We start from the raw sequence: 11,882 nt of genomic DNA, 5'->3' as shown, positions 1-11,882 counted from the left end.
TGATCTAGAATTGACACTTGTCCACTTGAATCTCCATCCAATGTTGTTACAAAACATCTTTCATATCTCTAGAACTGAAAACTGGATCATATCTCATCATTATTTTCAACAAACTTGTAAAATATCTCCTAGAATGATGAGAGAAACCCTTTTCTGATAAACTATCAAAATTTATGCCAAAAATTTTCCAAACTCCATATTTCATAACTTTGGAGGCAAATAACATCCTTGCTAAGGCCCTCTCCAAATTTGACACTTGCCCATTTCATCATTTTATCATAAACTCAAAATGAAATGCCTATACCAGAATGTAGTTGCATAAGGAGAACCTCACAAAAACTAAGAATAAATTTTATCAATTGATATATGTGCATAGTGTTAGATTTTGGTGACTGATTAGGAAAGTACTGTACATACTTCATAAATAGTGGGGTTCGGGGCATCGCCCCGAAAACAATTTTTTTTGGAAGTAGCCGACATATTATGGCCAACATATGGCCGACATGTCATAACCCTAAAGTGGTTTAATACTTGTATAAAAAGGGCTTAGGGTTGGGTATTTATATATATGTGGTGATACGAAATTGGTTCTTGCGGCGGTATTGAGCTGTAAGGGATTACGGATTGTAATCAGGTTGTAATCACTGGATTGTAATAAGATCGGACTTGCTGTTTGGTGGACGTAGCCCAGGGATTGGGTGAACCACATTAAATCTTGGTGCCTTGTGTTCATTTCTGTGTGTTCTATTATTTTTTGTTATTGGTTATATTTGCATGTAGTTTTTTATTTCTGTCCGTGGTTTATCCTAACAAGTGGTATCAAAGCCTAGTTGTTTCTCAGTTATTCTCTGCAGGAAATTCTCACGGTTAAGTGGGAGTCTCACGGTTGAGTGGGAGCAATGGCAGATGATGGTAAGCTGAGGGTTGATAGGTTTAATGGGCAGAACTTCTAGTTATGGAAGATGCAAATGGAAGACTATTTATATCAGAAGGATTTATGGAAGCCGTTGGAAGGAAAAGCCAAGAATCAGGGAACTATGTCAGAGGCTGAATGGGATCTTTTGGACAGAAAGGCACTTGGAAGCATTCCGTTATGCTTGGCACCATCGGTGGCATTTAATATTACAAAAGCAAAGATGACAGAAAATTTGATGAAAACCCTAGCGACACTGTATGAAACGCCCTCCGCTTCAAATAAGGTATTTCTCATGAAGCGTTTATTTAATATGAAAATGGCAGAAGGTGGATCTGTTGCAGATCATTTAAATGATTTTAATACTATTACTAGTCAATTATCTTCTGTGGGTATCAATTTTGATGAAGAAATTAGGGCTCTCTTGATTTTGTGTTCTTTGCCTGAAAGCTGGAATGGCTTGGTAATGGCGGTGAGTAATTCTGTTCCTGGATCAAGTACCCTAAAATATGATGATGTGATCGGTGTTATTTTAAGTGAGGAAACTCGTAGAAAATCCTCAGGCAGATCTACATCAGGAAGTGCTTTAAATGCACAAAGCAGGGGCAGAACGACTGAAAGAGGAAGTAACTCTGGAAATCGTGGGAAATCAAGAGGAAAGTCAAAGGGGAGGAGGTCTCAATCGAGAGGACCAAATGATTGCTGGTACTGTGGGAAACCAGGGCACAAAAAGAAAGATTGCTGGACTCGAAAGAAAAATGAAGGAGATAAATCAGATGGAGACAAAGAGGCAAATGTGGTAAGTAATAAATCCGAAGAGGATGCTTTGCTTCTATCTTTAGAGAGTGTTGATGATTCATGGGTTTTAGATTCTGGTGCTTCTTTTCATGCTACACCTCATAGAGGTTATTTCATTGATTATGTCCAAGGGGATTTTGGGCTTGTTTATTTGGGGGATAATGAACCCTGTCAGATTGTTGGAAAGGGAAAAATTAAGATTAAGTTGCAGAATGGGAATCATTAGCTACTACATGAGGTAAGACATGTTCCAAAGCTGAGTAGGAATTTAATTTCAGCAGGGCAACTCGGTGATGAGGGTTGTGTAATTACTTTTAATGATAAAAATTGGAAGGTTTCAAAAGGTTCCCTTGTAGTAGCAAAAGGTGTGAAAGTAGGCACCTTATATCTTTGTACAGGTCATATTGTTCCTTCTACTTTGATTGTTTCAGAGAAAAATGAATATTCAGGAACAATTACTGTAGTTGAGCAGGGAGAACAAATAGCTGCTGTAGATTCTGATACAGCGCTGTGGCACAATAGACTTGGGCACATGAGTGAGAAAGGTATGAAAGTACTTCATTCAAGGAAATTTTTACCAGGTCTAAAATGTGTGAATATGGATTTCTGTGAAAGTTGTGTGTATGGAAAACAAAAGAGAGTGAGTTTTGTAAAGACAGGGAAGGAAAACAAAAAGGAGAAATTAGAGCTTGTGCATACAGATGTATGGGGACCAGCTCAGGTATCTTCCCTTGGTGGCTCTCATTATTATGTTACATTTATTGATGACGCAACTAGAAAAGTATGGGTTTATTTCCTTAGACAGAAATCTGATGTATTTCAAACTTTTAAGAAATGGAAATGCTTGGTTGAAAATGAGACTGGTAAGAAACTAAAATGTCTCAGATCTGATAATGGTAGTGAGTATTGTAGTCATGAATTTGAAGATTATTGCTCCACTAATGGTATTCGTAGACAAAAAATTGTTCCAAGGACTCCACAGGAAAATGGAGTGGCTGAACGCATGAACAGGACTATAATGGAGCGCGCAAGGAGCATGAGGTTGCATGCTGGGTTGCCCTTACACATGTGGGTGGAGGCTGTCAATACTATAGTATATTTGATTAATAGAGGTCCCTCTACTCCTTTGGGCTGTGGTATTCCAAAGGAAGCATGGACTGGTAAGAAGGTGAGTTATTCTTTTCTCAAGACCTTCGGTTGTGAAGCTTTTGCTCATATAGACTCTGAAAATAGAACCAAGCTAGAAGCGAAATCAAAGAAATGTGTCTTTGTTGGATATGGCATTAATGAATTTGGCTATAGGCTTTGGGATTTTGAAAATCATAAAATTATAAGAAGCCAGGATGTCATATTCAATGAAAAAGTGTTGTACAAAGATCTGTTGCAGCAACATGAGAAGAAAGAAGATGATTATGTAGTGTTGGATGATACTCCAAAAGCTGATGTTCCAGCCATTCCTCATGATGTGCAACAACTGCAACAACAAATACCACACACACCAGTGAATGTTAGATGGTCAACAAGGCAAATTAGACCTCCACAAAGGTTTTCTCCTTCTTTGTATTCTATTTTACTTACTGATGCTGGTGAACCTGAAAGTTATGATGAAGTTGTGCAGGTGGATACTAAGATTCAGTGGGAGTGTGCAATGAAAGATGAAATGGACTCTTTGCTGAAAAATAAGACATGGGATTTGTGCAAGTTGCCTGCAGGTAAAAAGGCTTTACAGAATAAATGGGTTTACAGGTTGAAAGAAGAGGAAGGAGGTAAGAAAAGATTTAAGGCCAGGTTAGTTGTAAAAGGATTTGCACAGAAAAAGGGAATTGATTTTGATGAGATATTTTCTCCTGTTGTTAAAATGACTTCTATTCGTACTGTTTTAAGTCTTGTGGCTACTGAAGATTTGCATTTAGAGCAGATGGATGTTAAAACAACCTTTCTTCATGGTGATTTGGATGAAGAAATATATATGGCTCAGCCACAGGGTTTTGAGGTCAAAGGTAAGGAGAACTTAGTGTGCAAATTGAAGAAAAGTTTATATGGCCTGAAGCAAGCACCTCGGCAATGGTATCTGAAATTTGACAGTTTTATGCATGAGCATGGATATAATAGGTGTCATTCAGATTACTATGTTTATTTTAAGAGGTTGGATGATGATAGCTACATTATTTTATGTCTATATGTTGATGATATGCTTATAGCTAGGTCTAACATGCATCATATTAAGGGGCTAAAATGCCAGTTAGCACATGCATTTGCTATGAAGGATTTGGGGGCAGCAAAACAAATCCTTGGTATGAAGATTTGCAAAGATAGGAAGAACAGAACATTGATGCTATCTCAAGCTGATTATGTTGAGAAGGTGTTGCAACGTTTCTCTATGGAGAATGCTAAAGCTATCAGCACACCTTTACCTGGTCATTTGAAATTGACTAAGGAGATGTGTCCCAAGACACAGGAAGAGGAGGATAAGATGTCCAAGGTACCCTATGCTTCAGCTGTAGGAAGTTTGATGTATGCTATGGTATGCACTAGGCCAGATATTGCACATGCAGTGGGAGTCGTTAGTAGGTATATGAGTCATCCAGGTTTTGAGCATTGGAATGCTGTCAAGTGGATTCTCAGATATTTGAGAGGAACATCCAATAAGTGTTTACACTTTGGGGGCTCTACTACTGATTTACAGGGCTATGTTGACTCAGATTTGCCTGGGGATATTGATACCAGGCGGAGTACTACAGGTTATGTCTTTACTGTTGGTGGGGCAGCCGTGAGCTGGGTTTCTCAGCTACAGAAGATTAATGCTCTCTCCACTATAGAGGCAGAGTATGTTGCTGCTACAGAGGCAGCCAAAGAGATGATATGGCTTCAGTTCTTCTTGGAAGAATTGGGACATCCTCAGAAGGATAATTATTTGTTCACAGATAGTCAGAGTGCCATTCATCTTACTAAGAATTCAGCTCTGCATTCTAAGACCAAACACATACAGTTGCGGTACCATTTCATTCGGTCAGTTTTGGAGGATGGACAGTTAAAGCTGGAGAAGATACATACCAATGAAAATCCAGCAGATATGTTGACAAAGATTGTCACAAGGGAGAAGCTGAACTCCTCTTCAGCTTCAGTTGGTCTTTTAGACTAAATGTGAATAAAAGAACAACAGAGTCCAGGGTGGTTTGATCCAGTGGGAGCCCCATGCGGTAGTTGTATTGCTACAGGATCAGTCTCCAAGTGAGAGATTGTTGTTTAGTGTGGAGCCTAATCAGTCCCCAAGTGGGAGATTGTTAGATTGTGGTGACTGATCAGGAAAGTACTGTACATACTTCATAAATAGTGGGGTTCGGGGCATCACCCCAAAAAAAAATTTTTTTGGAAGTAGCCGACATGGTAGCCGACATATTATGGCCGACATATGGCCGACATGTTATAACCCTAAAGCGGTTTAATACTTGTATAAAAAGGGCTTAGGGTTGGGTATTTATATATATGTGGTGATACAAAATTGGTTCTTGCGGCGGTATTGAGTTGTAAGGGATTATGGATTGTAATCAGGTTGTAATCACTGGATTGTAATAAGATTGGACTTGTTTTTTGGTGGACGTAGCCCAGGGATTGGGTGAACCACGTTAAATCTTGGTGCCTTGTGTTCATTTCTGTGTGTTCTATTATTTTTTGTTATTGGTTATATTTGCATGTAGTTTTTTATTTCTGTCCGTGGTTTATCCTAACACATAGAAAAATGGAAAATTTGGAAACTATACTTTGAGAGCTTTCCGTCGATATATAATAGTCCTATACTAGCTTAATAGAAATGTCCTAGACAACGGTTTGAAACTCCATGTTACATACTGATTCGCAGGCTATAATTTTTTGCAAATATTTAATGCTGACCTAAAGTTAAAAATTTACATTATAACCTTATTTTAATTCAGAATACCTTCATACATTTGGAGGAAAAATAACAAAATATGATTTTTTGAAATATTGCATTTTACCCCCTTTTAAAATTTGGGTCAACCTACTTTGACCATCCCATTCACACATGTCAGTGCCTGACTAGCCAAATTTTTGCACTCTCACCCTAACATGTTAGTGTACCTTTCATCTCTTTGACACATCATTGCCACATGTCACCTTCTCATTAGTTTGTACTACTCTATTAGTTGCCACATCATCACGACTTGGACCCTCTGCTACGTAGGCACCTCCTGATTGGTTCATTCACTGCTCATTGGATTCTAAAATGCCACCAGGTTTCATCTTATCATTTTCCCTCACATTTTCTCTTCAACTAACAAGTGAGCATCTTCATTTTGTAGATTTGTGACGACTGTTAATTTTTGCCAAGTGGGACAATCTAATGCATCAATCTGCATGTCACCACATCATCATCTCTATCATGTGTCACATTCTTGCATGTACAATATGAAGTGTTTCCTATCCTACCATCTCATCTACCTCATGATATATACCACATAATTGGTGCCATGTCATCACCCTGTCACATGTAGCCTTGTCACATTTTCGCGTCTACAGTCAACATATGCCACATAATTTGTGACTGTGACATTACATGGCAGCTCATCGTATGTCAGCTTCGCCATGTCAACACCTCTATTTCCATGGCAGGTTTGGAAATATTTTCCATGTTTATTCTTTTGATTGGTTTTTGGATTGCCACATGTCAACATCTAATTTTTTTGGTTGGTTGCCACTTCATTGCCAAATCACCATACTTGTTGGTCAAAATTTCTCCTTCATCATTGATCCAGCTGACCATAGGCCCCACACAGGCATGCTTGCTCCTATTGCCTATAAGGGAATACCTTAAGATGTTTCATTATTGAGTGCTATCACATTTAAACAACTTAAAAACATCCATCCTGATGAATGCGGGATATATCCTTGTACATATTTTTTGAATAAATTTGGTGGGCATAGGCCTATTTCAGCGTGTCTCCAATTTGATACCTATGACTTTCATGTTGCCATTTTCCTCTGTGATGAATTTTCTTCCATCTCACTATGGTTTCTTCAAATGGAACCAAATTGGACTCCAATGGTTGGTGTTATATCCTTTTTATTAATCGCATGGTCTCTGTCTTTTACAAAATGCTTAGAGATGCATAGAATGTGAATACTTACTTTCTGGTGTTAAATGTGTACAATTCACTTCTTTCTCTAATTTAGATTGGTCTATTCATAGACATCTTATTTGCAAAAAAAATGGTTTCCAACGTATCATTTTGTTACCCTACCTTGTCTACGGGAAAGTATAGAATATAGGAGAACCTCTCTCTAGATGCAGGTCCAAGTAAATGATGTGTGTCTCTTTACTTGATCAAGTGCATGGACACCTGAATGAAGAGGTCTATGCATCCATATTTTCCTTGGGTCAGTAGATGGTTTCCAATTGGGCTTGTGCCTTCCAACAGGGATCTCTTCATTCAGACGCTTCATTGCTAATTTGATCATTATTGGCAATATTGTTGCATCAATCAATGCCTTGTTTAGGATGCATCAATTTTTTAAACTATCAAGATGTAAAATATGTTGAGATCTTATTGAAAAGATCATTGTTGAGATTATTGAAAGAGGGAGATTGTCGAAGAAGACTATGGGTTTCAATCATTGTTTTGTCATTGATGTCAAACCTACTATTTGTTGGTAAGACAACTGCTTATAAGATTCAAGTACTATCACTTAGTTGATTGATGAAGAGGATTTGATCAAAAGATGTAACAATAGCACCTAGAGGAAAGGTTGAGTTATGATTATGTAATGAACTCACAAGGATTAGTTAAGACAATGATGACATGATGTATTGATAATCTACTTAAGGTTACAAAGGCTGGTTACACTTAGAAAGTTTAGAAGAATAAGTTACACAAATTTTGTTTTTCAAGCTTGATCGAGTGGATGGTATGTGCCAAGAAAAGTTAGTGCAAGTCAAGTAGAAAAATTAGTTGGAGCTGAGAAAAAGTTCATTCTAGTCCATGCCAAGCAAAACAGTTGATGTCAAGTAAAGTTTAGTTGATGTCGAGCACCAGTAAACTTTAATAGGTGCCAAGTAATTTCATATGGATGCCAATCAATGCAGTATGTGTTGAGCATCACAAGGTTGATAATGTCAAGTTGTTGCATTATTTAAAAGATCAAAGATTTGATGAATATGAGCTGACAAGTTTGTTTTCTTGGATTTTGTGAACCAGGTGGAAGATAAGGTTGATGAGCTGGTGGCATAGAATTTGAGGTAAACCATTTTTAGGCAAATTCAAAGTGGATTTTGGGAGAAGTTTCTAGAAGAGATATGAGATATGGGGTAGATACATTGTATCCTACCTAATCCATCCAAAACCTAAAATTGGATGATGGAAAATGAGTAGCAAAATATCTTAATTTTCTATTTATAGGAATGTATGGTCATTAAGCAAAGTTTTCATCTGTGAGAACCTAAGGGAGACAGGGTTTTTCTTTATTAAGTGACCTAAGTGAAAAGTTTTATTTATATATCTGGACCTTAGATAACTGATTCACCCCCCCTCTCAATTATTCTAAAGTATTCCAAAAAAATAAATAGAAAACACCTCCCAGTCCATATAAAAAAGATGCAAAAGAAAAAACTAGTTCATTTGTACATTGTTTTTAACATCAATTTGGTTAATTATTTTAACTATTTGTCAGTCTTGTAATGGTTGACTAAGAAAAGTAGTCTCGGGGCCCCTTGATGAGAACTCCCAGTTGAAATTTCACATGTGCAACATAGGACCTTCCCATCGCTTTGTAATATTAAGAAAACAATATACTCATGATTGAGGAACAATTTTATCAAATCCATAGCAGCTAGACTCCTTAGCAATGCCTTCTAATGAGGTATTCAAAATCCATAGGCATCACAAGGGAAGGAGTGAACACTTGGTCTTCCTTTGGAATCATAACATGCAATTACCATCCTATATTCATACTTTTAACCTATCCATGGGAGTTAGGAGTCCTCATGCAATCTCTATGTTGTGTAATGAAGAAGAGTGGAAAAAATATTCATTGGCTTTTCCTTCAACCAAGATGTTAGCAAATTGCCAAAGGGAAAGATGTGCTAGTCTTCATAATTGGCTAATTTTGAAGCAACCATTAGTTCTTATACACTTTTAGTACTGCCTTGTCTCATAGTCAATCAAAATGCAACATAACATCTCCTCCAAATGACCAAGGGCTACCTATGTCATTGTAATATTTTCACTTTTGAAAATCTCAAACATACAAAAGCACCCACAACAAACTATTGTGGTTCAAACACCTCTACCCAAAATTTTTGTTGATGCCCACTAATACCAAATAGATCAAAATCCTTATAGTTACTCAATTGGCTCCACAACCATAAACATTGGTCATCTCTAACTTGATAATTAAAGCCATCACATCTAGACAATCTCTTGAATGTAGAGCTAACATATGAAGATCCACATAGGCAGTGAATAAAAATCACATGTGTGAGTTCCATAAACAATATGTATCAAGGATTAAACCGAGTCAGTGCCCCCAATAATCTTATAACACTAATGTCAACTTCAAACAATAACCTTCTCATGAATTAAAGTTGACTTTAGTCTATTCATAGCCATTACTAGATCAGTTTTACTTTGTAATATTTTAACGATAAATACTAATTTTAACCTCTTAGGAGACCTTCATACTTAAATCACTTTTCTTATTTAACTTGGTGAAAATAGTTAGGCCCCAGAGTGGGTCAAGCTAAAAAAAATTCCAAACTGAAACACTTGACCCTTCAAACTAATCATAGCTAGCACCGATTAGATTTGAATTCAATCATTGTTACATCATTTAAAAATGTATTTTACCTCTTGCAAAATTTAATTTTCTGCCACGAAGCCCCTAAAACTGGCTTTAAAAGATTGATTGAATCAAACAACTAAGCCCTGAGATTTGACATAACTATTTTTTGGTTCACATTATTTTACCCAATCAGATTTCACCTCATGATGATATCTAGGTCAAAAGAAATTGACTGTTAGAGTTGCTTACTTGAAACTGTCTGGAAAACATGTCAGAAAATAATAGTATGCTTGGTTTTGGCTTTGAAAATAGGTCAAATGGTCACTTGGAGGAACAAAAAATAGGGCATTAGTTTATTATCATGTGGAGAGAATAAATATATTGTTTGGGCTCATGGAAAATAAGTGGGAAAATTTGGCAGATGTTCAAAGTTGGGTACTTGGATTTGCAGAACTAGGAACACTAACAAGACAATGATTTTCACAAACGAAATGGACCTAGGAAAGTGTGCAGATAGATACATCAAGACTTGAAAATTGGCACACTTAAACTATTTTTAGATTAGAATATAGTGGTACAATCCATTTGGTCTCATCTATCATAGATTTAGAGTTATGACATCTTGAACAATGCTACTGATCAATCTGCACTCTTTTATACCAAAAAAACTTTATAATTGCATTTGGAATCCCGTCTGAAAAATAGTTAAAAAGAGTCATCATAGGCTCAAATCTAGAAAATAGAAGTGTCTAACCCCTAGAATGAAATTCAAAAATAATTTTCCAATTTTGGTCAACTAGGTCAAAGTTATAACTAGTCAAATAGGGCTTGTTGGAATAATGAGCAATATGCATCAGCATGACAACAATAAACAACCAGCTTTGATGGATTCAAAACCTAGTCAAAATTTATTAGAATAATTTGACATCTAAAACATAGGTTTTTTTATATGCATACTAAACACTCCTAAAATGGCGAGTCATAAAACTTAACCGGGTGCAAGATATTCAATTTCAAACTAGGCTTCTTGTCATCGTTTGACATTTGAGCAAAAATGCAAATTTAAGTAATCCTCAAATTGAAACTTCATTGAATGACTTAGAATGAAAATTTATCATCATATGAAACATGCACATATAGAATGAAAGGTGCTAGAAACATGAAACACTGCATAGGCCTCAAAGTGACGATCGGGTACACATGTATGAAAAGTGCTTATAAGGGCTCAATTTGACTTGGTTTTCAAAATGGTACTCAAAATCAGGGCTTCAATTTTGAGTCTCAATACATTATTTTGAAGCCTAACATAGAAAACATTTCAAATAAAAAAACAAAAAAACCATTTGTGTTTATTTTTTCCATGTGTGTTTACTTTCAATCATGTGTTTGGTTTTAAAGTAGCATCTTTCTTTTCTTGTCAATTTTAGGTTTAGGTGCAATCAAGATTCCCTCTGGATACATAACCAAGATCATCCCATTTAGTCTCAATTTGAGGGAAGAGGTATTTCTTTGTCAAAGCATTCAGATAATTTTGTTTCTTGTACCAATTGAATAATAGGTGTTAGTTGTAGTTGTAGAGAACTTCTCAACTTAAAATCAAACTCGAAGATTGATAGCTCTTGACATTTTACAAATTTAAAGAATTGATTATCTTGGTTGTTTTCAAATATAGGTTGACAATAGTGAGGGATAATTCAAAACTTATTGGTTCAGATAAAGGGTCTCTTCAAAGGACTACTAAGATCACTATTTGGCATGAGAGTTTCCCAAAGGTTCATTAAAAGAGGAACGCAAGAGTTATCGAACTAAGTATAGATATGGAAATGAAGACCAATGTGTTGGCCACATAATCTAAATGTAGTTAGTGTAGAAAAGAAAGAAAAGAGAATCACAAAGGTGTTACACTTGAAGATTCAAGACAATCGCAAAAGGAAATCAAATATAAGGATGTGTGTTTCTAAATGGCTATGTTATTCTATAAAATAAATGAAAATACTTCGAGGAAGAATCAGGTGGAAACACACAAGCTCCATGAAGCAAGTTAAAGAAGATTACCAAAAAAATCAAAGAGAAGGAACTGATAACTTTCCAAGAGCCCTCAGAACAAATTTTCTCACTTGGTTATACGGTGATGGATAAACATGTTTACAAGGATTTCCAATGTCTAGAATACTGGAGCAAAATATTTTCTCAAAGTTGATAGATACTCATGACAAAAGACACCTTGAGATGTCAATAGAAAATTAGAATACTAAGCACACGCTGAGTTTGAAGATTATAGATTCTGAAGTTTCATCTTGTAATGCCTCACTAGGGAACCCAAAACAAATTAACCTAAAGTTTCACTAAGTTTTCCAAACTTTTTTTAAAGATAATA

This window comes from Cupressus sempervirens, chromosome 10 (assembly GCF_028749045.1).
Source record: "Cupressus sempervirens isolate cs-2001-9-10 chromosome 10, ASM2874904v1, whole genome shotgun sequence".
NCBI classification, from domain to species: Eukaryota; Viridiplantae; Streptophyta; class Pinopsida; order Cupressales; family Cupressaceae; genus Cupressus; species Cupressus sempervirens.
The sequence above is the reverse complement of the archived record's forward strand: the minus strand, read 5'-3'. Positions refer to the sequence as shown.